Genomic DNA, 15,580 nt, shown 5'->3' on the forward strand with positions numbered 1-15,580 from the left:
TGACAATAACCTAAAATACAATGTCAAGTCTACATCTAAGTTGATTACCAAGAAAACGGTAATGTTCCTGAGTGGCCAAGTTACAGTTTTTACTTAAATCTACTTGTAAAATCTATGGCATGACCTAAAAATAGTTGTTTAGCAATGATCAACAACCACTTTGACAGAGCTTGAAGAATTAAAAAAAATTATAACGGGCAAATGTTGCACAATTCAGGTGTGGAAAGCGCTTAAAGACAGACCCAGAAAGACGCACAGCTGTAATTGCTGCCAAAGGTGCTTCTACAAAGTATTGACTCAGGGGTGTGAACACTTACGTAAATGAGATATTTCTAAAAACATATTTTCACTTTGTCAATATGGGGTATTGTGTGTAGATGGGTGACATTTAAAAAAAAAAAAATTAATACATTTTGAATTCAGGCTGTGACACAACATAATGTGGAATAAGTCAAGGGGTATTAACTACTTTCTGAAGTCACTGTACATTTTCAAGATATTGGACTTTAAAGAAGCAAAGTGTCACCGGCTGCATTATCATAATAATGTAAAAATCATGACGTGGCAGGTGATATTTTGCTTCTTGGAAGCTTGACTGCTGACAAACAAAAAAATGTGGGTCTGTATCAACAGTGGTCTTATGCAAAAAAAATAGTGGATTTACCAATTTAAGACTTTGAGAAAAACAGGACAGCAAGGCATCACTCAATCTTCAAGTATGTAGGCCTAGTTGACCTAGGCCAAAGGTTGTAAGTGCAGCAGTGCAGTTGATGGGATACCTTACTGACGGTAAAAAAAGTATTTCATTCTGTAATGTAGTTTGTCTTTGAGGACAATGAAGCACCAATATTAAATCTGAGCTGTGAACCTAAAACAATGTTAGCCTGTTGACTTGTTAAGTCATTGAAATTCAAACATAGCAATGAGTGAGTGTGGAGTGGAGAGGATCCTGGAAGTTAGACTATTGAAATCTAAAATAATCCAGGCCTACATGTAGCTAACTGTATATCAAATCACAGCTTGTAGACTTGTTTACGTGCTGCTGTGTGGTTTGTTGCTAACCTTACTTTGCTACCTGCCAACTTTACATTTCATATTTACATTTTTTCCCTCGCTCAACTTTTTTCATTCAACTTTTTCACCCCGGATGCTTTATCTGGACGTGGTTCGTCAGGACCTCCACCAGCAGAAGCTAAGTAGTAACATTAACATTATGCCTTCTAATTGCAGTTGCTGTACACATAATATACAGGAGAACGATCTCCTTATGGCAAGGATAGCTGTGCTTCAAGCCCAGCTTCAGATGCACTCGTTAGGCAAGGGTAATTTAAGTATAGGATAGGATGAAAGAGCGTCTGTACCACCAATAAGTACAGATAGTAGTATAAATCTCCTCGCACAGTCCCTGCAGCCGGACAATTTTCTCATGGCTTCTGGAAGGAAATGCCGTAGGAATGCTCAACTGGTGTTGCTCATTCAGCCAACAGAAACGTTCAACCGGTTCTCCCCATTAAGCAATGGGTTGGAGTCAGAGGCCGAGCCTTCTCTGGTCTCTCCCGCTCCCACCATTAGCTCTGACAAATTGAAAACCCTAGTCATTGGCGACTCCATTACCCGCAGCATTAGACTTAAAACAAATCATCCAGCGATCATACCCCTTTTTACAAGGGGGCAGGGCTACCGACGTTAAGGCTAATCTGAAGATGGTGCTGGCTAAGGCCAAAACTGGCGAGTGTAGAGAGTATAGGGATCTTGTTATCCACATCGGCACCAACAATGTTAGGATGAAACAGTCAGAGGTCACCAAGCGCAACATAGCTTCAGCGTGTAAATCAGCTAGAAAGATGTGTCGGCATCGAGTAATTGTCTCTGGCCCCCTCCCAGTTAGGGGGAGTGATAACCTCTACAGCAGAGTCTCACAACTCAATCACTGGTTGAAAACTGTTTTCTGCCCCTCCCAAAAGATAGAATTTGTAGATAATTGGCCCTCTTTCTGGGACTCGCCCACAATCAGGACTAAGCCTGGCCTGCTGAGGAGTGATGGACTCCATCCTAGCTGGAGGGGTGCTCTCATCTTATCTATGAACATAGACAGGGCTCCAACTCCCCAAGCTCTACAATGAGATAGGGTGCAGGCCACGCAGCAGGCTGTTAGCCAGCCTGCCAGCTTCGTTGGAGTCTGCCACTAGCACAGTCAGTGTAGTCAGCTCAGCTATTCCCATTGAGACCGTGTCTGTGCCTCGATCTAGGTTGGGCCAAGCCTAACATGCAGTGTTCGCCTAAGCAATCTCACTGGAATAAAAACCTCTTCCATTCCTGTTATTATTGAAAGAGATTGTGATATCTCACATCTCAAAATAGGGCTACTAGATCCCTCCCTTCCAAGGCAGTTATAGTCAATTAACTAATCTCTGATCATAATCTTGATGTGATTGGCCTGACTAAAATATGGTTTAAGCCTGATGTATTTACTGTGTTAAATGAGGCCTCACCTCCTGGTTACACTAGTGATCATATCCCCTGAGCATTCCACAGAGGTGGAGGTGTTGCTAACATCTACAATAGCAAATTTAAAAACTGAAAAACTGAAAAGTGGTGCGTGCATATGTATTCACCCCTTTGCTAGGAATCCCCTAAATAAATCTGGTGCAAACAATTACATTCAGAAGTCACATAATTAATTCAATAAAGTCCACCTGTGTGCAATCTAAGTGTCACATGATCTGTCACAAGATCTCAGTATATCTACACCTGTTCTGAAAGGCCCCAGAGTCCGCAACACCACTAAGCAAGGGGCACCACCAAGCAAGCGGGCACCATGAAGACCAAGGAGCTCTCCAAACAGGTCAGGGACAGTTGTGGAGAAGTACATATCATGATTGAGTTATTGAAAAATATCAGAAACTTTGAACATTCCATGGAGCACCTTTAAATCCATTATTAAAAAATGGAAAGAATATGGCACCAAAAAAAACCTGCCAAGAGAGGGCCAGCCACCAAAAGTCATGGACCAGGCAAGGAGGGCATTAATCAGAGACAACATAGAGACCAAAGATAACCCTGAAGGAGCTGTAAAGCTCCACAGAGGAGATTGGAGTATCTGTCCATAGGACTACTTTAAGCCGTACACTCCACAAAGCTGAGCTTTACGGAAGAGTGGCCAGAAATAAGCCATTGCTTAAAGAAAAGAATAAGCAAACACATTTGATGTTTGCCAAAAGGCATGTGTGAGACTCCTCAAACATATGGAAGAAGGTCAGATGAGACTAAAATGTAGCTTTTTGGCCATCAAGGAAAATGCTATGTCTGGCACAAACCCAACACTTCTCATCACCCTAAGAACACTATCCCTACTGGGAAGCATGGTGTTGGCAGCGTCATGCTGTGGGGATGTTTTTCATTGGCAGGGACTGGGAAACTGGTCAGAACTGAAGGAATTTTGGATGGCGCTAAATACAAGGAAATTCTTGAGGGAAACCTGTTTCAGTCTTGCAGAAATGTGAGACTGGGACGGAGGTTCACCATCCAGCAGGACAATTACCCTAAACACACTGCTAAAGCAACACTCAAGTGGTTTAAGGGGAAACATTTAAATGTCGTGGAATGAACTAGTCATAGCCCAGACCTCAATCCAACTGAGAATCTGTGGTATGACTTAAAGATGTATACCAGCAGGAACTCATCCAAGGACCTGGAGCAGTTTTCCTTGAAAAATGGGCAAAGATCCCAGTGGCTAGATGTGCCAAGCTTATAGAGACATATCCCAAGAGACTTGCAACTGTAATTGCAGCAAAGGTGGCTCTACAAAGTATTGACTTTGGGGGGTGAATAGTTATGCACGTTCAAGTTTTCTGTTTTTTTGTCTTATTTCTTGTTTGTTTCACCCCAAAAAATATTTTGCATCTTCAAAGTGGTAGGCATGTTGTGTAAATCAAACAATACAAACCCCCAGAAAATCTATTTTAATTCCAGGTTGTAGGCTAACAAAATAGGAAAAATATCAAGAGGGTGAATACTTTTGCAAGGCACTGTACATCTCCTGACACAGTGATGTATGTAATCATGGCCTCTAAACCTTCAAGCTACACACACTGAAAGGAAAGAAAAAGGGCTACCTAAGTATGATTCCCAATGAAAGACAACGATAGACAGCTGTCCCTGATTGAGAATCATACCCGGCCAAAACATAGAAATAAAGAAACATAGAAAACAAAACATAGAATGCCCACCCCACATCACACCCTGACCTAACCAAATAGAGAAATAAAACGTCTCTCTAAGGTCTGGGCGTGACAATAAAAGGAAGAAAAGCGTCCCAACATTGTAGGAGATACTCCCTCAACTTAAAATCCTTAGTGTATTATAATACAGATATATACATTCGTCTTGTCCTATATCTATGTGCCAATATCTTGTCACGTACAGCATACTTGGATATAACAACAGATGTGTCTATTTAATTTCTCTCCAACTTCCATGGAGCCTTAGATCAATAGCCTGTATGACAGATGCGGTCTTTTACTCAGCTATGCGCCAATATCGTATGACACATACCGTGCCTGGATATAACCACAGTTGTCTGCTGTGCCTATTCTGTGTATAAGTCTACATTTAACTCCCATTCTTCCAAAGCCTTTATGACAGAGGCATGAGGTTTTGAGAAGAAGATGATGATTCACCTCCTAGTCGGTGATCTTTCTGTCAGACAGCCTCCTGCTAGATTTTTTTCTGATGGCTAATAATACGATCATTACAACATGACCTAACAGCTCCTCTTCTCACAACTCTCCCTCCCTCCCTCCTTTATTCACTCATTCCCTCTATCCTCGCCACTTCTCTTCCCACATCTCCCTCTCACTCCCTACTCCCCTTGCTTATACCCCCTCTATCCAGCTCTCTTCTCCACTCATCCCTCTATCCTTGCAGGAGTAAACGTGGCCCCGGCAGAAGAAGCATATGCACAAAGTAGGAGAATCTGCAATTACTGCAGATGTAAGATGTCTCTGAACCCAGGCATGGGATCTTAGTGTGAGCTCTAATCGCTGTGCCCATCAGTGTCGTCACTCTTGGTGCTACGATGCGGTACACACTAACCCGACCCGTTTCCTCTCTGGTTCTGTCTTGATGTTGTTTTGTTGTTCTGTATCAACCTTCATACCATGCCATAAGCTACTGATATTGTCCCACAGACGTGTGCCTGCATGGAACATATAGTACAGTGATCTATAAAGAACTTGTACAATAATAAATATAAATATGTGCTCAATGTATAGACCTAACCTTTCTATGGAGGTGAACTGCTTTTGATACACCATACCGTACTGTTTACTATGGTCTGTTCTCTCAGTATGTTGCAGATCTACTCAGTGTAAGGTACTTTAACCTAACAGAGCCACACCTCCCCCTGTTGAGGGAAAAGCGTACTGCTGCAGACCGTTTCCACAAGCATAACCACTGTTACTGTTAACTTTAAAACCCCTCATAACTAGGGCCAGGAGATTTTCCTGATCATGTGACAGGGATGTGAACAGGAAAAACTCCAGGCCCTACACCAAACTGAAACATTACCATTTTCATATCGTCAGAATATTGGATAAATAATGGTACTCCAATGACTGTTGCTCAACAAATATACACAATAAACTCTCTATGATGTTCTACTAAAGGGTCTTGAAGTCCAAGCAAGGTACTGTACCCATTACCAAGGGTTCTTAAACTTTTTAGCTCATGACCTAAAAGAGAAATTGACCGTTCTCCCAGGACCCAAATCGTCATCCAATGACCCAAATTATGATGAAATAGTGGGTAATTATATTCTCATAACTCGCGGCCCACCTCTCACATGCCCAGGGCACAGTTTGGGTCCTGATCCATAGTTTAAGAAACCCTACATTAGACAAATGTTTTGCCAACATGTTGCGCCATGTTGAGCACTTCGGATCATTTACGCTCTGTTTCAATTCCGGCTGTCTAATGGAAGAATTCTCTGGGCTGGTATAGTTCACAGAAATAGCATTTTAGTCCCATGAATGATGAAAACGTTTAGTTTGACTAAAAGCTTACGATAGCTCCTGGTTTCTGCACTCACAAGTGCCAAAGGAAAGGAAAAATGTAATGCATTTAATTGGCAATCATCAAGAGAAATGGCTCTCAGGGATATTATCAGATAATATGACTGTCTGTGCGCCAATTAGTTTGATTCAGGTTTTATGAGAATTTCATCTTTCCTCAATTAATTATGAATCCATTTTAATCTCTTCGATTTCCTTTCAATTGAATCACACAAAAAAATGAACGGGAAGTTAAAAATAAGCTTTTTGGGAAGAATTCTGTTGATGATCAGCTGGATCATCTTTTTCTATTCAGAATACGTGCTTTATTATCTATTCATTACCAATTAATAAGACATTTTACGAAACAAAACTAGATTTGACTCCATTATTCAACTTAAAGGAAGACTTCTACTCTACAGCATTCATAACACAATGCAAATGAGTTTTAAACTGAGCTATCACAGAAACAGAGATAAGCGAGGAATATGAGGCACCCAAGTGGATTCCAATGAAAACCTGTCAGTCTCACTGCATCTTGGGTTCTTATTTGTTGGAGTTGCTAGTAACGTTTAAATAACAAAAGCAAACAGTGGCACAATAAACGGCTTCATAATGACTACTGCCTTTATTTCTCTGAATTTTGTCCGTCTTTTCTTTTACCGTTGTACTTATCGTAAAAGTGTCTGAAGCTATTATGAGTTCACCAATCATTATGCAAGAAAGTGAGTGTGTGTGTTGTGTGTTTGTGTATTCAGTATTCAGTATTCAGTACCATGGCCCAATAACTAAAGAGTCCAACCTCATTGAACTCAGTTTTAACTACATGGCTGTAAGCTCCCCTTCCAAGGAGAGAACATTAACGTGTAAGACCATTAAACTCCCGGGTACTGTATGTTAATGATCTTGGAAAGGCGATGAGGAGTGTGTGTGTATGTGTGTGAGTGTTTGAGTGTGTATGAGTGTGCACGACAATGTGTGTGGGAGGGTGTGCATGTGTGCATGCATGTGCGCCTGTTTACGTACAGCTGGCCTACTGTGTGTGTGTGTGTGTGTGTGTGTGTGTGTGTGTGTGTGTGTGTGTGTGTGTGTGTGTGTGTGTGTGTGTGTGTGTGTGTGTGTGTGTGTGTGTGTGTGTGTGTGTGTGTCGTATTGTCAAATCCTTTCGAGCCTCCTGTAGGGACATCATCGTCAAATCACATTAATTGCAAGCTCAATGGATAAACACACCCTCTGGAGTCAAAACAAAAGGCCTATTGTAGCAGCCTGGTCTTCATTCAAAATATTGCATACACAGAACTCCCCTAGAATGAATTGAAGGAGTAATCAGTAGAACTATAAAATTAATTCCTTTTATGTGTTGGTGTGTTTGTGTGTGTGTGTTGTCTTTCTGCGAACATTTCCATTTCATATACAGCCCTCCTCCCAAGAAAATTGCATTGTGTTTCATATGTGTGTGTGTGTGTTTGTTTGGAATGAATGCGTTTGTGTGTATATATGTGTGCCTGCTTCTGTCTGCACACTTCTTACCAGTCCCTCTCCACTCTGCTGCTTTAGAAGGTTACCAGCAAAGGCATTTCTCCCTCTAACTCTCTGCTCTGAAGCCTCTCTGTAGACCTGTCCCCTCAGGGAACCCCCTTTACTGAAATAAAGCATTTCCAATGGCAATTAATATTAGAGCATGCAAATCACTGAGGAGAGGACCAAAGTGACATTCCCTCACCAGTGTCCTCACTCACTCTCCCTCCTCCTCCCTACTTCCTTCCTTCCTTCCTTCCTCGAGGGACAGCCAGCTCCCTCTTTAAAGTACACGACACAGGCTCCATCATGTGGAGTTAATAGAGAGAGGACGGCTGGTTTGTTACTGCTACACTGCACGCTGGCGTCCCTGTATTAGAGGTCCCGTTTCTAACCTCCATGGTTCACTGTGTGATGTACTTCTACAGTTCCTGGGTTGTGTGTGTTTGCTAGACTTTGAGGTGTCGGCTCAAAGTGAAGAGAAGACATGTCCTACTATTGCTTTTTATCAGACGCATCTTCGGGTGTAAATGTTGTTACAGGATGAATAAGCCTTCTGAGAAGTCTACTGATGTGGAACAACCACTACCAGGAATACAGGTTGTTGTCTGTAAAGTCATTAATTTTACTGCAGTGGGCTAAATCAGGGTCACACAGAGTGTTCCTTGGTAGTCCTAAACAAACCAACTTTGAAACAAAAGTATACGCCAGCCCTCAAATGGTGTCACGTCATTCGTAAGAATGATGGTCGGACCAAGGCGCAGCGTAAGTATAGTTCCACATCTTTTAATGAATAAGTGAAACTGAAAACAAAATATCAAAACTTACAAAGACCCGTGACTACGTAGTCACACACATAAACAATATCCCATAACCCACAGGTGGAAAAAATGCTACTTAAGTATGATCCCCAAATGTTTATTTATTTTTTTATTTATTTTTTTCCACCTTTATTTAACCAGGTAGGCTAGTTGAGAACAAGTTCTCATTTGCAACAGCGACCTGGCCAATATAAAGCATAGCAGTGTGAACAGACAACACAGAGTTACACATGGAGTAAACAATTAACAAGTCAATAACACAGTAGAAAAAAAGGAGAGTCTATATACATTGTGTGCAAAACGCATGAGGAGGTAGGTGAATAATTACAATTTTGCAGATTAACACTGGAGTGATAAATGATCAGATGGTCATGTACAGGTAGAGATATTGGTGTGCAAAAGAGCAGAAAAGTTAATAAATAAAAACAGTATGGGGATGAGGTAGGTAAAATTGGGTGGGCTATTTACCAATAGACTATGTACAGCTGCAGCGATCGGTTAGCTGCTCAGATAGCAGATGTTTGAAATTGGTGAGGGAGATAAATGTCTCCAACTTCAGCGATTTTTGCAATTCGTTCCAGTCACAGGCAGCAGAGAACTGGAACGAAAGGCGGCCAAATGAGGTGTTGGCTTTAGGGATGATCAGTGAGATACACCTGCTGGAGCGCGTGCTACGGGTGGGTGTTGCCATCGTGACCAATGAACTGAGATGAGGCGGAGCTTTACCTAGCATGGACTTGAAGATGACCTGGAGCCAGTGGGTCTGGCGACGAATATGTAGCGAGGGCCAGCCGACTAGAGCATACAGGTCGCAGTGGTGGGTGGTATAAGGTGCTTTAGTAACAAAAAGGATGGCACTGTGATAAACTGCATCCAGTTTGCTGAGTAGAGTGTTTGAAGCTATTTTGTAGATGACATCGCCAAAGTCGAGGATCGGTAGGATAGTCAGTTTTACTAGGGTAAGCTTGGCGGCGTGAGTGAAGGAGGCTTTGTTGCGGAATAGAAAGCCGACTCTAGATTTGATTTTAGATTGGAGATGTTTGATATGAGTCTGGAAGGAGAGTTTACAGTCTAGCCAAACACCTAGGTACTTATAGGTCGGAACCATCCAGGGTGGTGATGCTAGTCGGGCGTGCGGGTGAAGGCAGCGAACGGTTGAAAAGCATGCATTTGGTTTTACTAGCGTTTAAGAGCAGTTGGAGGCCACGGAAGGAGTGTTGTATGGCATTGAAGCTCGTTTGGAGGTTAGATAGCACAGTGTCCAAGGACGGGCCGAAGTATACAGAATCAGGGAATCGCCCGCAGTAAGAGCAACATCATTGATATATACAGAGAAAAGAGTTGGCCCGAGAATTGAACCCTGTGGCACCCCCATAGAGACTGCCAGAGGACCGGACAGCATGCCCTCCGATTTGACACACTGAACTCTGTCTGCAAAGTAGTTGGTGAACCAGGCAAGGCAGTCATCAGAAAAACCGAGGCTACTGAGTCTGCCGATAAGAATATGGTGATTGACAGAGTCGAAAGTCTTGGCAAGGTCGATGAAGACGGCTGCACAGTACTGTCTTTTATTGATGGAGGTTATGATATCGTTTAGTACCTTGAGCGTGGCTGAGGTGCACCCGTGACCGGCTCGGAAACCAGATTGCACAGCGGAGAAGGTACGGTGGGATTTGAGATGGTCAGTGACCTGTTTGTTGACTTGGCTTTCGAAGACCTTAGATAGGCAGGGCAGGATGGATATAGGTCTGTAACAGTTTGGGTCCAGGGTGTCTCCCCCTTTGAAGAGGGGGATGACTGCGGCAGCTTTCCAATCCTTGGGGATCTCAGACGATATGAAAGAGAGGTTGAACAGGCTGGTAATAGGGGTTGCGACAATGGCGGCGGATAGTTTCAGAAATAGAGGGTCCAGATTGTCAAGCCCAGCTGATTTGTACGGGTCCAGGTTTTGCAGCTCTTTCAGAACATCTGCTATCTGGATTTGGGTAAAGGAGAACCTGGAGAGGCTTGGGCGAGTAGGTGCAGCGGGGGGCGGAGCTGTTGGCCGAGGTTGCAGTAGCCAGGAGGAAGGCATGACCAGCCGTTGAGAAATGCTTGTTGAAGTTTTCGATAATCATGGATTTATCGGTGGTGACCGTGTTACCTAGCCTCAGTGCAGTGGGCAGCTGGGAGGAGGTGCTCTTGTTAGAGACAACGATAACCAGCTGCCTCTAATTGGGAATCATACAAATCACCAACATAGAAAATCAAACCTAGAACTCCACATAGAAAATATAAACTACAACAAAAAACCCTAGTCACGCCCTGACCTACTCTACCATAGAAAATACAGGTTTTCTATAGTCAGAACATGACACATGGGCTTAAAACAAAGAGGACACCTGTACTGTGTCAGAAACATATCCCTCTGCATCCTCCTGCTTGCTTGCCTCTGAAGTTAAGCTGGGTTGGTCCTGCTTGGTCCCTTGATGGGAGACCAGATGCTGCTGGAAGTGGTGTTGGAGGGCCAGTAGTAGGCACTCTTTCCTCTGAATAAATAAAATATCGCAGGGCAGTGACTGGTGACATTTCCCTGTATAGGGTGCAGTTGTGCCTCTGACTGATTAAATGAGATGACAGGATATTTTATCAAATCGAATACCTAACGTTTAATTGATTACATGATTGAATTAAACCATGCAACAATGAACTTATTAATAACATGGGGCACCATGGAATAGTGTTTATGGAGCTGCTGTCTTCCGAATAAACTCTCTTAAAGATCTGAAGACCTTTTGTATCAATAGTAGTCAATTATTAATCGTCACCTTATTCAGTCTCATTCTGATTGTCGTAAAGTACTTGGTTATCTGCACAAACCCTGGCTAACAAGTTAAATCAGCATTACACAAATTGGCTTAATTATTTATTTACTAATCAAACAGAATTCCATGTACACAGGATGGATCATACATTGATTACTAATCATGTCATGAAGTCTCTAGTGGACTAACCCAATATGATGGCAGGTTACACAAGGGGGTTGGGTTTGAAGGAAAGAGCGGGAAGACTGAGGGACAAAGAAATTGGGTCTCTATAGAAGGGTCGAAGATGAATAACTGGTTTACCCAGCAGAGATCGCCATTGACCTTTGAAGAATCTTTCTGGTCGTAGCATTCTAGAGCGAATACGTTGAAGTACCCTGTCGTTCTTAGGAGATTGGCTGTCCTTTCCTAGGCCACATATGTTTACAGATGCAGCTGATGACTCGACATCTAGGATGTATCACTTCTTCTTTAGTGAATAATAGTTCAAAGTTCATACCGAGATTCCATAATCAGCTCGTGCTGTATTCTGGCTGGTCTAGTCGAAATTCACCGTTCCAGCTTGGTGATCGTCACATCCACGTTGAAATTTTCCCTTTTTATCGTTCGGGCGGCAGTCCTCACATTTCTGGAACTAAATGTTAATGATCGTTATGGGGGCTTTTGTACTGGGGAGGAGAAGGGAGGTGTTTCATACTTCTAACCAATGTCTGTGCTCCAATGGGTGGGGTTACTGATTGAGAATAAGTTTACTTATGAAACAATTCTCTCATTTAGAAGCTAAAATCACATTTTATCTTCTCACAAATAGTTTCATGTTTAATCACATAGTTTTGCAATATTTTGATGTAAATCTGATTTACACTAGAATGTGTAGACTTTCAAAGACACAATTATGTCGTCCTATCATCAGTAACAATCTACCTAAACAATGACTGATCTGACATCATATTCTTTAAGTACCAACGGACCCTTCCATTACAGAAATATGGTCTTGTTGTTCAACTTTCTGATGTTACCGTCCTGTAGAGTCTTCAAATCAAAGGGCTTTCCAAAAGGTAACAAAGGGCTTTCCAAAAGTCCATTCTGTAGAGTGCAGAGAGAGAGTTTTGGAATTTATGGGTGGGTCATCAACTGGTGGGGGGGGGGACAAAGTCATGACAGTGCTGTCTTTTGGGTGGGACTTTAAACGGATATCCTGACTCTCTGTGGTCACTAAAGATCACATGGCACTGGCTAAATTCCCAATATGACCATCATGGCCACCTAATCATTCCCAGCTTCCAATTGTCTCATTGAACCCCTGTAACTATTCCCCAGGTCGTTGCTGTAAATTAGAATATGTTCTCGGTCTACTTACCTGGTAAAATAAAATAAAAATAGTTTGCATCCCAATATTACACTTTATATAAATCACTGAAGACTGAAATATAACAAAACCAGATTTTTTTTGGCGAGTTTTGTGAAATTCTGAAAAACATGAATAACATTCCATCCATGGGACCACTAGGTCATTTGACTGCAGGAAAGGGCTACTTCTCGAGTTGCCTTTAGAGGAATATCAAATCTAATTAAATTTTATTAGTCACATGCGCCGAATACAGTAGACCTTACAGTGAAATGTTTACTTACGAGCCCCTAACCAACAATGCACTTTAAAAAAATAAGGATACGAATAAGAAATAAAAGTAACAAGTAATCAAAGAGCAGCAGTAAAACAACAATAGCGAGACTATATTCAGGGGGGTACCGGTACAGAGTCAATGTGCAGGGGCACCGGTTAGTTGAGGTAATATGTGCATGTAGGTAGAGTTATTAAAGTGACTATGCATAGATGATAACAACAGAGAGTAGCAGCAGTGTAAAAATGGGGGGGGATGCAAACAGTCTGGATAGCCATTTTATTAGGTATTCAGGGGTATTATGGCTTGGGGGTAGAAGCTGTTTAGAAGCCTCTAGGACCTAGACTTGGCGCTCCAGTACCGCTCGCCATGTGGTAGCAGAGAGAACAGTCTATGACTAGGGTGGCTGGAGTCTTTGAAAATGTTTAGGTCCTTCCTCTGACACGCCTGGAAATAGAGGTCCTGGATGGCAGGAAGCTTGGCCCCAGTGATGTACTGGGCCGTTCGCACTACCCTCTGTAGTGCCTTGCGGTCGGAGGCCGAGCAGTTGCCATACCAGGCAGTTATACAACCAGTCAGGATGCTCTCTATGGTGCAGCTGTAAAACCTTTTGAGCATCTGAGGACCCATGCTAAATATTTTCAGTCTCCTGAGGGGGAATAGGTTTTGTCGTGCACTCTTAGCGACTGTCTTGGTGTGCTTGGACCAAGTTAGTTTGTTGGTGATGTGGATACCAAGGAACTTGAAGCTCTCAACCTGCTCCACTGCAGACGTGTCGATGAGAATGGGGGTGTGCTCCTGGAATGTGTTATAACTATGCAGTTCTTTGTCTTTGACTGATGTAAAGGCTAAGAAGGGGATTTAATTACCCAGGGAGCTGTTCCACCAGAAACATACACACTCTCCTGTCCTCCTCCTGTCCTTCCCTTTAAACCTCCTCTCTCTTCAAGCAATTACGTCTTCTTTTCTTCAGCGCTAGACTCCCTGACTTTAAGTTTGGGCTTTAACTCAACATGACATCATAGACTATTGAAGTTGACATTATCAGGGGTGGCGCTAACTCTATAAGGGACCAGGATTACAGTCATTGCTAAAACCGATGTATTACTGATCATCAATGATCAAACGCTATGTGTACAGTGCCTTGCAAAAGTATTCACCCCCCTTGGTGTTTTTCCTATTTTGTTGCTTTACAACAAAATTACAACCTGTAATTTAAATGTATTTTTATTTGGATTTCATGTAATGGACATACACAAAATAGTCCAAATTTGTGAGGTGAAATGAAAAAAGAACCTCTTTCAAAATATTTTTTTTAAATTAAAAATTTAAATAAAGTGCATATATGTATTAACCCCCCTTGCTATGAAGCCACTAAATAAGATCCGGTGCAACCAATTACCTTCAGAAGTTACATAATTAATGAAATAAAGTCCACCTGTGTGCAATCTACGTGTCACATGATATGTCACATGATCTCAGTTTATATACACCTGTTCTGAAAGGCCCCAGAGTCTGCAACACCACTAAGCAAGCGGCACCATGAAGACCAAGGAGATCTCCAAACAGGTCAGGGACAAAGTTGTGGAGAAGTACAGATCAGGGTTGGGTTATAGAACAATTTCCAAAACTTTGAACATCCCACAGAGCACCATTATTAAATGCATTATTAAACAACTTGGCACCACAACAAACCTGCCAAGAGAGAGCCGCCCACCAAAACTCACGGACCAGGCAAGGAGGACATTAATCAGAGAGGCAACAAAGAGAGATTTGAGACTGGGATGGAGGTTCACCTTCCAGCAGGACAATGACCCTAAGCATACTGCTAAAGAAACACTTGAGTGGTTTAAGGGGAAACATTTAAATGTCTTGGAATGGCCTAGTCAAAGCCCAGACCTCAATCCAATTGAGAATTTGTGGTATGACTTAAAGATTTCTGTACACCAGCAGAAACCCATCCAACTGGAAGGAGCTGGAGCAGTTTTGCCTTGAAGAATGGGCAAAAATCCCAGTGGCTAGATGTGCCAAGCTTATAGAGACATATCCCAAGACACTTGCAGCTGTAATTGCTGCAAAATGTGGCCCTACAAAGTATTGACTTTGGGTGGGATGAATAGTTATGCACGCTTTCCGTTTCCGTTTTTTGGTCTTATTTGTTTGTTTCACAATAAAAAATCTTCAAAGTGTTAGCCATGTTGTGTAAATCAAATGATACAAACTCCCAGAAAATCTATTTTAATTCCAGGTTGTAAAGGCAACAAAATAGGAAAATGCCAAAGGGGTGAACACTTTCACAAGGCACTGTAGGTATTATGTTCCTTGGGTGAAGAACCATTGAAGTCAAAGCACACTAGAAATGCAATCACATGATTAACTTAAAAGTGTTTGATGCCATTCTCTCTCTCTCTCGCTGGCTAATATTGGCATTGCAAGGTGAACGTCATCATCGCATGTTTTTCTTCAACAGTGTTAAACGCCTCTCTCTGTGTCTCTCGTTTAGTCTAATAATACCAGCCCTATATAGGCAGTAGGGCTACACCGTGCTGTGTGCTCTAGCTGCTGGATCTCTGGGGACACTGCAGTCCATTTCCTTGAGATGTCAGGAGCAGCAGTAGGGAGCGCTGGGCTTGGCCCCCTGTTGGCATTGATCTTTGGTTAATCTCCCAGGGCACCGGCCCTGGTCTGACTTTGAACGATTAAAGAGTCCCTCAAGTCAGTCTGATGCAGCATTACCATGCATCACTAATGGCCCCGGACGTTGG

Source organism: Oncorhynchus mykiss, chromosome 17 (assembly GCF_013265735.2).
Source record: "Oncorhynchus mykiss isolate Arlee chromosome 17, USDA_OmykA_1.1, whole genome shotgun sequence".
Taxonomy (NCBI): Eukaryota; Metazoa; Chordata; class Actinopteri; order Salmoniformes; family Salmonidae; genus Oncorhynchus; species Oncorhynchus mykiss.